Source organism: Saimiri boliviensis, chromosome 21 (genome assembly GCF_048565385.1).
Source record: "Saimiri boliviensis isolate mSaiBol1 chromosome 21, mSaiBol1.pri, whole genome shotgun sequence".
Classification (NCBI taxonomy): Eukaryota; Metazoa; Chordata; class Mammalia; order Primates; family Cebidae; genus Saimiri; species Saimiri boliviensis.
Window position 1 is genome coordinate 33366094 of NC_133469.1, and position 16140 is coordinate 33382233.

Sequence of the window (16140 nt, forward strand, 5' to 3'; positions counted from 1 at the left end):
TGCCTGGGTCACTCCAGGCTTGTCCCTGTCCCTTTCTGAGATTCAGTTTCCCCCTGTGTACAGTGAGAGGTACAGTTGAGTTGACCTTTGATGTCTTTTCCAATCTGGGTTCCAAGAGCATCGGGCTGGGGCTTGCCCAGGCTTCAAGGGAGGGTGTCACTAAGCTTTCTGTCCAGACTCCACCCAGAGACACATCAGTCAGCCACAGGACACACTGGGGTGCCCCTCAGAGGCCCCAGAGCAGCGGGACCAAACCAGCAGGACAGGAAGGCCTGGGTCCTGCAGACGAAGGGGGCCTGAGGCTTTCTTCTGAGTCTCTACATGTCCAGGTGGGGCAGGGTGCATGTTGGGTCCCAGTGGGGAATAGGGGTGGGGTTCATGAGAGAAGGAGGGGCAGGGTTCCTCATTCCTCCCTGTGTGATCATCTATCCCTGTCTTTTGCCATCCCCCGGCATATATTGTGCCCTTTTTAGCATCTCTCCCATCCCTCTGTGTCTCTTGGTCTCTTTCTCTGGCTTTGATTCTCATCTTTCTTTCTTTCTTTTAAAGATGAGGTTTCACCGTGTTGGTCGGGCTGGTCTTGAACTCCCGACCTCAGGTGATCCGCCTGCCTTGGCCTCCAAAATCCTTGGATAACAGGCGTGAGCCACCGCGCCCAGCCAATTCTCATATTTCTTTTTTCCTCCTCCCTCTCTGCTTCTCTCCATCTTTCTGTTTCCCTCTGTAACCCTCCATCTGATTTTCTCTCTCCATTTCTCTCTCCTCTCTCTTTACAGTTTTTCATTGCCCTATTCTGCTTCATTCTCCTCTGCTTGCACCCTTCTCTCTCTTTCTCTCTCTCTCTCTCTCTCTCTCTACTTTCTTACCTCCCTATTTCTCTTTTTCATGTGTCTGCCCTTCCATCTCTGTGAGTATCTCTCTGTGTTTCTCTCTCTTTCACTTTCTTTTCCCATTGCCTTCTTTCTTTCTTCTTTCTTTCTTTCTTTTCTGAGATGGAGTTTCTCTCTGTTGCCCAGACCGGAGTGCAGTGGCATGATCTCAGCTCTCTGCAACCTCTGCCTCCCGGATTCAAGCAATTCTCCTGCCTCAGCCTCCCAAGTAGGTGGGATTACAGGTGCCCGTCACCTCGCCTGGTTAATTTTTGTATTTTTAGTAGACACAGGGTTTCATCATGTTGGCTAGGCTGGTCTTGAACTCCTGACCTTGTGATCCTCCTGCTTCAGCCTCCCAAAGTGCTGGGATTACAGGTGTGAGCCACCGTGCTTGGCCTTTCTCATTGGTTTCTTAATTTCTCTCTTTCCCTCCCTCATTTTCTCCCCCATCTCTCAGTTTCCCTTCTTCCATTGCGCTGTGTCTTTCGGCTTCTCTCCTTTTTTTCCCTCACCACCGTCTCTAGCTCTCATTTCCTTTTTCTCTGTGTCACATTTTTTCCCTCTGTCCTTTGTTTCCCTCTCTGTGTGTCTGTATCTGGATCTCTCTCCCTCTCTCCTTCTGTGTTTCCAGCACTCCCTCTCTCCTAATCCATCTCTCTTCTTCCCTTCTCTCCTCTGTCCCCTCCACACGGTGACTGCAGGCCCGGGAACACAGACAGGAAACCCCTAACCCTGTGTGCCCTGCCCTTTCTCATTCATGTTTCCCCAGCCATGACTTCACCTGCAGCTCACTACCCCCACCCCTCCCTGGGGAGACACGCAGGGTGGGGCTTCTCATCGCATAGTCCGGAGGTATGGAGTAAGGCCCAAGAAGAGGAGTGTCTTGCTCACCCAGCAGATCCAGAGAGAAGCCAGCTCTGACTTCCCCTGGCATGTGGGAAGGGCCTCCCCCGGGGGAGACCCTTGGCTCTCCCACAGCCTCCCAGTCTCAGGCCTTCCTTCCCCAGTAGCCTGAACGGTGCCTTCCCTCTGCCCCATGGAGCTGGCACTCCCAGCCTTATCCAGGGGCCTCTCTGTGGCTCTCTGTACCAGGAGAATGGAGCGGGCAGTGCCTGGCTTCAGAGTGTCTATTCAAAACAAGGAGTTACTGAGTCTATTATGTGCCAGGCACAGGTTGAGACTCTGGACACAGCATGCAAAAGAGAGAGGAAGGGAGAGGGAATAGAGCACTCAGGAGAGGTGAAGGAGAGAGAACTCATGCCCCAGGGAACTGGGGTCTGGCAGCCAGAGAGGGGCCAGGGCCTGGGTGTCAGCTGGGTCCTTTAGGAGGCTGCTGCCAAGCCAGAGTTGGAAGTGCAAAAGATTTATTAGAAGAAATGCCTATGAAAGATACAGGGGAGGAAGCAGGACTGGGGCAGGGAAAGCCTGCGGACGGTGTTTCAGATCTGATGTCTATGGGAAGAGAGGGGAAAGAGGGTTGGTTGAGAAGAGCCTCATGTCGCAGTGCCACTCTGAAAAAGTCTCAGCCAGCCAGCAGGGAGCTCTGGTACAAGCACCACCAGTAGAAGAGTCCCAGTTGGGCAGAAATGGCCAAGCCCCCGTGTCCCAGCTGTGCCCAGACATTGGCAGGGCGGGGGTGCTTCCCAAGAAGACAGTGGCCTCTACTCTGCAGATCCTGATGGTGCTGTGGCTGGAGTTTGTTAACAGACTGCTGACACATCTGGGAACATACTCACTCATTTGGCTGGGGCAGCCCCCATTGCACATCAGGAGAGGAAACCCAGTGAGACAGACAGAGTCTGGCATCCGCGGAAGATGCCCAGAAGGCGGTCTTCTTCCAGGAGATCCTAGGGCTACAGAGTACAAATCCATGGATATAGGATCATGCCTGTAAGATTTCCAAGTAGTTCAGCCCCTACCATACCTGCCATCAACAAAGCCCAGCCCTAAGTATGAGGGAATAAAGAATGAGGACACAATTTGTGTCTAAAACTAAACATCTCAGTGGATGGGAAGAAACACATTATTCAATTCAACAGCATATTAAACTAGAATAAAAGAGAGAGACAGAGAGAGATGGGGAGTCAGGGACACTACAGAAATCATTCTAGGTCACAGAGCAACATTAGAAGCTGTGGTAGTTAAAAAAGATGTGCAGAAATTCTTTGATACTTCTCCTTTCAAACGGTGGAGCCTAATTCCCCTACCTTGAGTATGAGCTATATTTAATGACTTGCTTCTAACAAATAAAATGTGGTGGAAGTGAGGTAACTTCTGAGACTAAGTCATTAGAGGCATTGTGCCTGAATTCTCCCTCGTCTTCCTGGATGACTCACTCTGTGGAAGACAGCTGACATGTCACAAAGACATTCAAGCATGACCAGGTGTGGTGGCTCATGCCTGTAATCCCAACAGTTTGGGGCGCTGACGCAGGAGGATTGCTTGAGGCCCGGAGTTCCAAACCAGCCTGATCAACATGACAAGACCCTGTCTCAAAAAATTAGCTGAGCATAGTGGCACACACCTGTGGTCCAGCTATTTGGGAGACTGAGGTGGGAGGATTACTTGCACCCTTGAGGTTAAAACTGCAGTGAACCATGATTGTACCACTGCACTCCAACTGCAACAGACTTGCAGGGTCTCACTGCCTCAAAAACAAGACAAAAGTAAAACAAGCCAGGTGTGGTGGCTCATGCCTGTAATCCCAGCACTTTGGGAGGCCAAGGCAGGCGGATCATTTGAGGTTAGGCATTTGAGACTAGCCTGAGCAACATGGTGAAACCCCATCTCTACTAAAAATACAAAAAAATTAGCCAGGCATGGTGGAGCCTGTAATCCCAACTACTTGGGAGGCTGAGGCAGAAGAGTTGCTCGAATCTGAGTGGCAGAGGTTGCAGTGAGCCGAGATCGTGCCACTGCACTCCAGCATGGGGGTCAGAGCTCGACTCTGTCTCAAAAAAAGGAAAACAAAAAACAAAAAGGACATTCAAGCAGCCCTATGAAGAGGCCCATGTGGTGAGGGAGAAACTGAGGCTTTCTGTTAACATCCTTGTAAGTGAGCCATTTGGAAGCAGACCCTTAAGCCTCAGCCAAGCCTTCAGATGAATACAGCCCCATCTGACTTTTTTTTTTTTTTTTTTTTTTTTTTTTTTTTTTTTTTTAGACAGTGTTTTGCTCTTGTTGGCCTGGCTGGAATGCAATGGCATGTTCTCGGCTCACTGCAACCTCTGCCTCCCAGGTTCAAGCGATTCTCCTGCTTAAGTCTCCTGAGGAGCTGGGATTACAGGTGTGCACTGCCGTGTCTGGCTAATTTTTTTATTTTCAGCAGAGAAAGGGTTTCACCATGTTGGCCGGGCTGGTCTCAAACTCCTGACTTCATGATTTGCTTGCTTCAGCCTCCCAAATACTGGGATTACAGGCATAAGCCACCATGCCTGGCTATGGACATATGATTTTATTTCTCTTGGGTATATACCTAGAAGTGAAATTGCTGGGTCATAGGCTAACTCTAATATTTAACATTTTGAGGAACTGCCAGGCTGATTTCTAAAGTGACTGCACTATTTTACATTCTTAAGTGCAGTGTATGAAAGTTCTGATTTCTCCACATCCTTGCCAATATTAGTTATTGTCTGTCTTTATAGCTGTCCTATTGCAAAGTGGTATCTCATTGTGGTTTTGATTTTCATTTCCCTAATGACTCATGACATTGAGCATCTTTTCATGTGCTTATTGGCCATCTATATACACGTTGAGTATCCCTTATCTGAATTGCTTGGGAACAGAAGTGTTTCAGATTTGGGTTTTTTGTTTTTTTCCAGATTTTGGAATATTTGCATTATACTTACCAGTTGGGCATCTCTAATCAGAAAACCCAAAATCTGAAATGCTCCAACAAGCATTTCTTTTGAGCATCATGTTGGCACTCAAAAATTTTTGGATTTTTGAGCATTTTGGATTTTGAATTTTTGGACTAGGGGTGCTCGACCTGTATCTTTTTTGGAGACATATGGCTGATATCATTACTGTAACCTCATGCATTCTGAGCCAGAACCATTCAACTGAGCTACTCTTGAATTCCTAACCTTCAGAAACTGTGCGAGTTAATAAATGTTTGAGCCGCTAAATTTAGTGATTTTTTTTTTTTACACAGCAATAGGTAGCTAACATAGAAACATTTCATTAAAATCAGGCACACATCATGGGTACTCACTATTAATGCTACTAAAAGTCCCAGTCAATGCAATAACACAAGAAAAAAAGACACAAATTGTCAAGTTTGGAAAGGAAGAAACAAAACTGTTATTGTTTGCAGATTAATTTTCCAGCTAAAAACTCGAGGTATATCTAACACTTTTGGTGTAGGGAAGGCAGTATGGTAGGATGGAATAAGCCCAGGTCAGACCCGGATTTGAGACCTAGATTTTTTCTCACTTTCTGTGTGATCTTAGGCAAATTCTTTTGCCTCTTTGGGCCCCATTGGTAAAGTGGAGATAATAACACTTATGCCATGAGGATTAATGTGAGTGTAAGTAAAGTGCTTCAGTGACTGACACACAATAGCCTTTGACAAATAAGATCTTTATTTAAGGAGAGCACTTGAGAGCAGAAGCCAGGGAAGATGGCATTGTGACGGACCTGATGCTGTTAATCAGGCTGTAGAATGTGGGCTCCTTCCATGTCCCCAGATGACTTCAGCCTGCTAATGGGATTCTAAGAAGCCCAGGAGATCCTTCCCCATACTCTGGGTTCAACCCTTGGCTCCACTTCCCCTCCTGGGCAGTCTCGGGCAAGTCAGTTACTTTGGCTGAATCCTTGTTATATACTCTACTAATTGGGATGCTCATGCCTACTTTTTTTTCTTTGAGTGCAGTGAAGATCATAGTAGGGAAGGAGCTCACTGAGGGGAAAACCTCACAGAAACTATAGGGAATTCCAGTAGAAACAAGTAGCAGAATTGGCTGTGAGAGTTCTCTCTAACTGGACAATGAAGCCCCAAAGGACCCTGGGGTATGGAATAGAATGATGCTGAGTGCAAGATTCACTCCTCTCCTGTTCCAACCCCACTTGACATCCTACCATGTCCTAACACTAGAGTTGTCAGATAAAAGAAATGCCGAGTTAAGACCGGGCATGGTGGCTCACGCCCGTAATCCCAGCACTCTGGGAGGCCGAGGTGGGTGGATCACGAGGGCAGGAGTTTGAGACCAGCCTGGCCAACATGGTGAAACCTTGTCTCTACTAAAAATACAAAAAATTAGCCAGGCATGGTAGCGCACGCCTATAATCTGAGCTACTCAGGAGGCTGAAGCAAGAGTATTGCTTGAACCTGGGAGGCGGAAATAGCAGTGAGTCAAGATCGTGCCATTACACTCTAGTCTGGACAACAGTTGGCAAGACTCTGTCTCAAAATAAATAAAGAAAGAAAGAAAGAAAAAAAAAAAGAAATGCCTAGTTAAATTTGAATTTCAGAAAACAACAAATAATTTTAATGTAAGTATATGCCAAAACATTGCAATTATTATTATTATTTGAGACAGAGTCTCTCGTTCTGTCATCCAGGCTGGAGTGCAGTGGTATGATCTTGGTTCACTGTCAACTCCGCCTCCTGGGTTTAAGCGATTCTCCTGCCTCAGCCTCCCAAGTAGCTTGGATTACAGGCACCCGCCACCACACCTGGCTAATTTTTGTATTTTTAGTAGCAACAAGGTTTCACCACGTTGACCAAGCTGGCCTTGAACTCCTGACCTCAGTCATCTGCCCACTTGTGTCTCCCAAAGTGCTGGGGTTACAGGCGCCAGCCACTGTACCGGGCTGCAATTATTTTTTTAGTTATCTGAAATTCTAATTTAACCGTGTGTCCTGTGTTTTTGTTTACTATATCTGGTAGCCCTACCCAGCAGGAGCGAAGTGAAAACACCCAGGGACTCTTCACCCCATTTCACAGTGGAGGCCCTAGGAGGAGATCAGATTTGCTTAAAGCTCTGCGACACATCCAGTCTTTTGTTCTACACAAGGCCCCTTGGCTGAGGTTTAAACCTGGGCTGTTTGTGTTGGCTCTAACTTAGAGACCTTAGCTCACATCCCTTCCTTCCCTCTTGGGGCTGGCCTGGGCCTTGGGGCCCTTGAGAGTCTCTGGGACTAACTCACAAGATAGAATGAAGACGGTGGGAGGACAGGGAGCATTAAAGGAGGATCAAGAGGCTCAGCAGGAGATCTAACTACAGAATTTGGCTCCTAGTAGACTAATAACGCCACTTTCATTTCTGCAGCCAAAGACCCAAGTTCTCAAACAGTTTTATCTGTGAGTGTATCCAAAGTCAATGGCAGAGGGGAAATGGAGCTAGGTCCAGTCTCTGAGCCTCCTGACACCCAGGGCTCTCCTTGCTGCTCTGGGGTCTGGAGAAGAGGATTAGGAGAGAGGCCCTCTCATGCCCAGACCAGGGAGATGGAAAGAGGAAAAAGATGGAAAAGCAGCGTGGGTCCTGCCGGAAGCCCCTGGAGTTTGGTCCAGCCTCTGCTGTCATCTAGTGGACATCCCATGCCAGTGCCTCCTTGAGACACTCCTGAACCAGGCTGTCTTTACCCCTTTCCTGGTCCCTTGTGCCTACTGGCCTAGTCCTTCTTGGCCAAGCCCTACCCACTCTGATTTACTGTATGACCCTAAACAAGCCCTTTTCTTCTCTAGTTCTCAAATTTGCCTCTTGGAACAGGGGTTCTACAAATGGTAGCAGGCCCAATCTTTCTAAAACACAAATGTAGCCAGGTCTCTCCACTGCCTATATCTGTCTTCTGGCCCCTCTGGCCCTCATGTTGAAGCCTGGTGGGCCTGCAGGATCTGAGCCCAGCTGACCTCACCTACTCCCCATTTCTGTGTTCTAACCACACAGAACTACATTCATATCCTCAATTATCAGGCTCTCTAAGAGCCTTTGCACACGCGTTCCCTTTGCCTAAAATACTCTTCCCCCTCCTTTACCTGGCTGTTCTTACTCATCCTTCAGATGTTGGCTTAGCCATCCTAAAACCACCTCTGCAAAAATTATAACCGAGGAAATCATGACAGTGAAAGAAATCAGACCTAATCTTGGAAATCAGACTCCTTCTTGCTTCTAACCTTTAAGCCGGCCTTGTTGATTCCTGGGCGTAGGCCAAACTAACTTTGGGAAGGAATTCAGTTAATGATTTGACTCTGAAACGAAATTGATAATAGCCCTTTCCCAAAAAGACTTCTTTCTTGACTTGTGGGGACCAGTCTGCTTTTGCAGAACTAACAAATTAGCTACAAGATTAGAAATTATGGTTTAGGGAGTCATGCAGGCTCTGGCTCCAAGAGTCTGACCCTCCCCAAACTGCTCCTGGGGATAACATCACTATTGTAAAACCTAAGATCAATACCTGAGATATTTTACAGACCCTGCACTGGATGGATCAGCTGACACCACCCAGACTGGTAATCTGGCTCATCCAGTTCTGCCATCCCACCCCGGCACGGAAAACAGCAAGGAAAACTCACTTCAACCCCCTGTGAGTCCACCTTCAATGTGACCAATCAGCACTCCCCACTTCCCAAGCCCTTACTGCCAAATTATCTTTAAGAACTCATAAATCATCCCATGAAAACTGGACCAATAAAAAATAATGCAGACTTCAAATTTCACAATTTACACATATAAATATACTTTTGTATTTTCATTTGTTTCTTATTTTGAAGATGTGCAAAGTCAATCTAAATGTATCTGTGTAGGGGAAATGGTTGCTAGTCACTAAAATAGTTTAATAAAGCACTTAAAATTTAAAAAAATACAAAACAAAAACTCTGATCCCGAGGCTGGCTGTGATGGCTCATGCCTGTGATCCCAGCAGTTTAGGAGGCCGAGACAGGTGGATGACCTGAGGTCAGGAGTTCAAGATCAGCCTGGCCAACATGGAGAAACCCCATCTTTACTAAAAATACAAAATTAGCAGGGCATGGTGGCACATGCTTATAATCCTGGCTACTCAGGAGGCTGAGGCAGGAGAATCGCTTGAACCTGGGAGGCGGAGGTTTCGGTGAGCCGAGATCACACCATTACACTCTAGCCTGGGCAACAAGAGTGAAACTCCATCTCAAAAAAAAAAACACTGGTCCCCAAATGCTCAGGGAGACTGAGTTGAGTAACAATAAAACTCGGGCCTCCCGCACAGCCTTCTTTGCCTGAATTACTCTTTCTCCATTCCAATTCCCCTGTCTTGATAAATTGGCTCTGTCTAGGCAGCAGGCAAGGTGAATCTGTTGGTGGCGGGAGGGTGGGGGGTTTAATCCCTTCCAGGAAGCCTCCGCCCCCACCCCCATGTCCCCACACCTGGATGGGCGAGCATCCCTTATGTCTCCACTGAGGACTGGTTGCGGTTTCAAGAAGGGATATGATCTTGGAAGAGGTGAGATATCAGGCCGGGGGGCTGATGGTTAGCCTGGGCCCCGGGTCCAAAATAACCTGATTTCCCATCCCACTCTGCCACGGTTAGATGGTAGGTATGACTATCAGCCAATGACTCCACCTCTCCAAGCTTATTTTACAGATGAACAAATCAGACCATGTCTACACCCACACTGGCCAATAGGTGCTGTTATTATTATTATTAGAGGAGTGGGAGGCAGGAGGAAGGTTAGGGCTATTAAAATGAGAAGTCTTGGGAGCAAGCAGAGGAAGAAATCAGAAAATTTATGTTTTTAGAATTATTTCCCACCAGAATGGATTTTTTTTTTTAATTCAGTGCAATGTGTTGCAGGCGTCAAATAATATTAAATCTATGCTGGATTCTGGCAGGATAAATGCCAACATCACCTACAGGGCTTCCAGGGACCGTAAGTGCCTTAGCATGCTAAAGCAGAGAAGATATTACTTGATATATTTTTGAAGCTGAAGTGCTTCCAAGTTTGGTAGTTCCAATTCTGTTGCTTCTTGGGAACGTTTTTAATAACAAGAACATGAAGAAATAAACAGTGCTGGTTCCCTAATGTTAAAGTTTCGGGAATGTGGTTATTGCTTTCCAGAAAAGACCATGAGAATGACCTCACTTCTGACTAAGGAAAAGTTGAACTCTCTCAATTTTTCCGCTGCATGAACCCAACAAAAAGAGCAAAGAGAAATATAATCAGTGAGTTTATCTTAATGAAAGCTGATGGCTCCAATATCTTTTTCCCCACAGTTTAATTGCTCTATGCATTTATTATTAGCTATGATTCCTGCAGAGAGAGGGGACAAAAAGCTAACAAACACTCTACACAGTTTTACAAGACGCATTGCAGGGAGAAAAGTGACTGAGATGGATCGGCAGTATCCTAGGGTCTTTGTGGATGCATTCCCTGGGGAGGTGGACTTCTCATTCCTGGTGAGGTGGATCTCATTCCTGGAGGGGCCGTGCTTATTGGCATCCCTCCAGCAAGGGGAAGCCCAGTTGGTGGGCCCATGGGTGGTTTCATACCAGGTGGAGGGAAGATAATAGCTAGAGGTGGGGCTGCTCTGCCAACAGGTGGGTGTGGAGTCCCCCATCCTGGTAGGTACTGGCGTTGGGGCTCCAGTAATGCTTTTCTCTGGATAATGGTTCCCCCAACTCCTGCTACAACGGTAGGAGCCCGGGGAATTGGTACACCAGCCGATACTCCTCTACCCGCTGTCCTAACAACGCTAGGGCCTCGTGCGGCTCCAGCAAGTGGTACCCAAGAAATGCCAGTTTCTTTGGGGGGTAGCCCCCCCCCACAGTCATGGATATCAAGTTCTCCCTATGCAGCAACATCAAACCCCAAACGTGCTTTTCTTCACGCTCTGGTTGCTTCACATTTTTGGCTTGATCTTCCTGAACTCATCACAATTGCAGAGGATCAAATTCACATGCTTGTCAAACGCCTCAAAGGTGCCAACGAAGATTCTGCCTTCTTGCAGGATTATTTCCTTCTACAGTCAATATGCTGCTGCAGTCTTGCTACTGTTACCCACAGTCATGATTGCTGTTCCACCGAATCCTGTGCCCACAATTAAAACTTCGTGCTTCTTAAGATCTGGGGGAAGGCTACAGATAAAGACATGGTGCAGGTTCTCTTAGAAACAGTGCGAGCTGGGGGGCAGCATAAGCCACTGTGCCCGGCCAATAATTTTTCAAAAAGTATATTGAAAGCATTGGGTGAGGTGACTCATGCCTGTAATCCCAACACTTTTGGGAGGCCAAACTGGGAGGATCCCTTGAGGTCAGGAGTTCGAGACCAGCCTGGGCAACAGTGAGACCCTGTCTCTACCAAAAATATATATATATTAGCCGGGTGTGTTGCATGCCTGTAGTGTCAGTTATTCAGGAGACTGAGGTGGGAGGATTGCTTGAGCCCAGGAGTTGGAGGCTGCAGTGAATTAGGATGGTGTGCATTGCACTCCAGTCTAGGCCACAAGCTGAAACCACGTTTCTTTAAAAATAAAAAATAGATGATGGATTGATTGATAGATAGAGAAAGCTCACTCTGTGCTGAACCTGTTCCATGTATCCTCATAACAACTTTTTGAGGTAGAAATAAATTGGAACACACCTGCGGTTAAACAAGTTGAGTTTGTCACTTGTTATGGGGTAAAGGTGGGAGGACTTGAATCATGAAAAACGATGGGTTGGCAGGTGTGGTGGCTCACACCTGTAATCCCAGCACTGTGGGATCCCACAGCAGGAGGATCACTTGAGGTTAGGAGTTCAAGACCAGCCTGGCCAACATGGTGAAACCTCATTTCTATTAAAAATACAAAAATTAGCCCGGCAAGCTAATTACTCGGTGGTGAGCACCTGTAACCCCAGCTACTTGGGAGGCTGAGGCAGGAGAGTTGCTTGAACCCAAAGGCAGAGGCTGCAGTGAGCTGAGATTGCGCCATTGCACTTCAGCCTGGGTGATACAGCAGGACTCCATCTCAAAAACAAACAAAACAAGGGGGCATCTCAGTAACAAAGTGTTACAAAGGACACATAGGATTTGGGCATGCTTTAGGTGATTTGGAGGAGGGTTTAAGGATATGGGCTTTGATCTGGATTGGATGCTGTCTGTGAGTGAATGCCTTGATAAACTTTATTTAGAAGGAAGGAAAAGTAGGCTGAGGCTAAAGCTATAATCTCTATACGCGTCAAAATAAGGAAATGTTTGGCCATTTTTGTAGTTTGCACAGTGTTCATATTTTGTCTGGGTTCGGATGTGATTAGAGGGGTTTTATTATTGTCTTGACCCATCATGGTCACATAGTGGCCTTGTTTGATGTTGATGTTCTGTGAAGTTTTTATGTGCAATAGGAGAACACACCAAGGTTTATCTATGAGTGCCAGGCTATCTCCTGGATATCAGGGGCTGTCTTTCTCTTAGAGCCAGGTTTCAAATCCAGGTTTGTGTGACTGGAAACATCCCTTGTATTACTTCTTGATCACAGGAACTTAAGGTGGCTGGCAGACTAAAAATTTCATCTATGAGCTTATTTCATCTACTTTTTTTTTTTCTGAGATGGAGTTTCACTCCTGTCACCCAGGCTGGAGTGCAATGGCACAATCTTGGCTCACTGCAACCTCTGTCTCCTGGGTTCAAGTGACTCTCCAGCCTCAGTCTAACAAGTAGCTAGGATTACAGGCACCCCGCCACTACACCCAGCAGATTTTTGTATTTTTAGTAGAGACAAAGTTTCACCATGTTGGCCAGGCTGGTCTTGAACTCCTGACCTCAGGTGATCCACCCGCCTTGGTCTCCCAAAATGCTGGTATTACAGGCGTGAGCCACCGCGCCTGCCCTTTACTGTGTTCACCTCCTACTCAGGCCCAATCTTTAACAGTTCCTGGGATAACTGTAGGTACTTAATAAATGTTTGCTGAATGAATGAAGATGGCTGTCAAGAACTCCAGTGACTGCTTGGATGCAAATCACAAGCTCCATCACCTACCAGTATGTGATTTGATACAATATGTATTAACAGCTAATCCACAGTCCATATTCAAATTTCATTACTTGTCCCAATATTGCCCATTACAACTATTCCACAACCACCACTACCCCAGTTTAGGGTCCTATTTAGAATCACGCACCACATTTTGTGGTCATGCTTCTTTAGTCTCCTTTAAACTGGAACAGTTCCTCAGCTTTTCTCTGTTTTTCATGAGAATGAGTTGTTTTGCAGAGTGTCCTTCATCTGGTGTTCTCTAGCACTTCCTCATGAGATGTAGATGGTGTACTTTTGACAGAAATACCACAGAAGAGATGTGTCTTATTCGGAGGCCTTTGATCTGACCCATTAACTAGCGGTGTTAACTTTCATCACTTTGATCTGTTTGTTCTGCTAGGTTACACCTCTGTAACATCACCATTTTCCCTTTGTAATCAATAGGTAATTTATGGGAGACACTTTTAATGTTGTAAACATCCCGTTTCTCTAGTTTTACCACACATTATTGATTTTCTAACTCCACCATGTTTATTAGTTGGCATTCTACTAAAAGGAAGACTTTCCCTTCGTCCATTAATATACTCACTTATTTATGTCTGCGAAGACTCATGAATCACTATGTTATTTAATTAGTTATATTCTATTACTATCACTACATATTTTGATTATGAAATTGCCCTGACTTGGCCAGTTGGATCTCCTTAAAGACAGCTCCTGTGTTCTTTGACACATTCCCATGATTCTTATTACCATCATCCTTATATTCTTGTGTAACAAGATGTTCCAAGTTGTATCTGGTACTTTCCGGAACCAGTTTTTTCTTTTCTTTTCCCCCCTGTTCTGTCGTCCAGGCTGGAGCACAGTGGCACGATCTCGGCTCACTGCAACCTCCGCCTGTAGATTTCAAGCGATCCTCCTTGCCTCCGCCTCCCGAGTAGCTGGGATTACAGGTGTGCGCCACCACACCGGCTAACTTTTGTATTTTTAGTGGAGACGGGATTTCACCATGTTGGCCAGGCTGGTCTCGAACTCCCGACCTCAAGTGATCCACCCGCCTCCACCTCCCAAAGTACTGGGATTACAGGTGTGAGCCACCGCGCCCGGCCGGAATCAGTTTTTCCTTGTGAGAGCCCGGAACTCAAGCTCTTTAAGAATCTGCCAAGGAGCTCCAAGGTTCCTCCGCTTCCTGCCCGCAGGCGGAACCTTACCGCTTCGGACCTGGGCAACAATCTCTTCCGGTTGGGGCCGGAAGTTCCTCCGAAAGAGGCGGCTCCGCGTCAGGTGACTGGAGTCCGCGTAGGAGGGGTCGGAGGTCCTGTCCAGCAGATTGGCGGTAGGACTGGCCGTTCCGCCGACAAAGTGGTAGACCGGGCAGCCCCCACAGTGTTAACTGCACGGAGGTAGGTATGTGAGGGGCCGGGGCCGGGGCGGGGGCCGCCGCGTTTTAGGGCCGGGGGCCGGGAGACCTGGGTCCGCCTTCCCAGGACACACGGGCTTCAACACCTGAGCGCAGGGGCCCAGAGACGGCAAGACCTGCCGTGTCTCCGCCCCCGAAAAGAGGACGAGCTGGCGTTGTGGTTCTCCGTCCCATGATTATAGATTGGGGAAACTGAGGCCTTGAGAAAGAGAAGGGCTCCCACAAGTTCTCCTTTCGAGGCACGGGCACCGATTCCCGTTCTGTCGCCCCTGCGAGTCAGCCTCTATCATCTAGGAGTGCATCTCACGAGTTTGCCCAGAGTGGAGAAGCAGAGGCCCGGGAGCGCGATTAACAGAGTTGGGCTGAGAGTAAAAGACCTGGATTCGAAACTTCGCCTCCGACAGACAATTGTGCGTTCTGGGCCAAATCTCTCCCCTGTGCTGGGCCTCAGTTTCCTTGTGTCTAAAACGGGGCAGTGTTTCTCAAAATATGGTTCTTACCCCATCTGCTTTGAATTTCTCTGAGATGCCGGCTTTACATTAAAGTGCAGAACTCAATTCAGACATCTGCTTTAAAATCTGAGTAGGAACCTGAGAAACTGCTTTTTGAGCTGATGCCTAGGGAGGTCGTGTCTATACTGATGTTCGAGGTGCATTGATATTAAGTGCTTTCCTGCTGTGAGCACTAGGTATCCATTCTTCCCTTTGAGGCAGCTGGTGCCAGTTCAGGAACTTTGAAAGAACTTAGTTCAGTAAAGAGAGCACTGGAAGGGAATTAACTTTTTAAAATTTGAAAATATTGTTATGGCAAAGAGGACTTCCACTTCATATTTGGGACTAAAAGAGGCAGAACTGGGACTAACAGGTGAATTCTACAGGAAGACAAGATTTTTGCTTAATAGAAGAACTTAAATGAAAGAATCATCAGAGGTGACCAGCGATGGAGTGAATGGATTGCCTTTGTGCCTCCTTTAGTGGGAGTTATATAGGTATTAGATGAAGGTCCTTTCTAACTTGAAAGTCTGTGATTCTAAGGAGTTATTCTACATCTTTCTGGTGCTGACTCTGCTCTCAGGACAAATGTGACTTTTTCTTCTCTCTTTTCTTGACACTTCCATCACTTTGGCCTACATCTCCTGTAAATAAGGCCAATGCATCTGACCTTATGTAATCTCTTACTGGTTGTCCTGTGCACCATCCTTCTTTTCAAGGACTTTGGAATGACTCAATATCTGAGAGAGGTACCTTAAATGTTTGTTGAATGAATAAGTAAACTGGGTCTCACCCCATGGGTTAGTAGCTTTTTTCTAAGAACAACTTGGAAATGCCTCTGGAGATTTTGTGTTTGACCAGGAGAAGCCAGTGAACTCTTTAAATCACAGAATTGAGGAGTCTCAGTTGAAAGGACCCCTTGAGGCCATTCAGAACAGCCTTCTCCTCCCTGGAACATAACCCCCTCTTGAGTCCTTTCTTCAGCTATATGTGTATAGATGTGAGAGAATTTTTGCAGTCTGTAGGCTAGCTTTCCATCCATCAAGTAAAACCAGTCCTCTTATAGACCTGACTTGCCAGTTCACACACACCACCAGTCCCAGCTAATTTTTTTGTATTTTTAGTAGAGATGGGGTTTCACCATGTTGGCCAGGCTGGTCTCGAACTCCTGACCTCAAGTGATCTGCCTGCCTTAGCCTCCCAAAGTGCTAGGATTACAGGTATGAGTCACCATGCCTGGCCTCTAGCATGGCTTTAGTTTTCCAATCAAATATCATTATTTCCTTATTTTATGCATTACAAAGCTCTACCTAAATCACTTTTTCAACCCCTGTTAGAATGCTTAGGAATGTTTACGTTGTCTTAGGGAGCAGAAGCTCCATATTATGACCCAGTTCTGCCGACTTGCTTCCCCACCCCCACAAAAA

At 46.7% G+C, this 16140-nt stretch overlaps 1 protein-coding gene across 10 annotated transcripts in view; it reads left to right on the forward strand.

Annotated features, from left to right (window-relative positions):
• Positions 1–14055: 14055 nt before the first annotated feature.
• The window catches only part of RNF185 (ring finger protein 185), a 44940-nt gene continuing 42855 nt past the window's right edge, over positions 14056–16140 (forward strand). For 8 of the 10 annotated variants that reach the window (XM_074391175.1, XM_074391176.1, XM_074391177.1 and 5 more), the window contains exon 1: positions 14056–14205. The gene's annotated coding sequence lies outside the window, so the exon portion shown is untranslated. Of the gene's footprint in view, positions 14210–16140 lie in introns of all 10 variants that reach the window. The other 2 variants (XM_074391183.1, XM_074391181.1) reach the window with 1 other exon arrangement.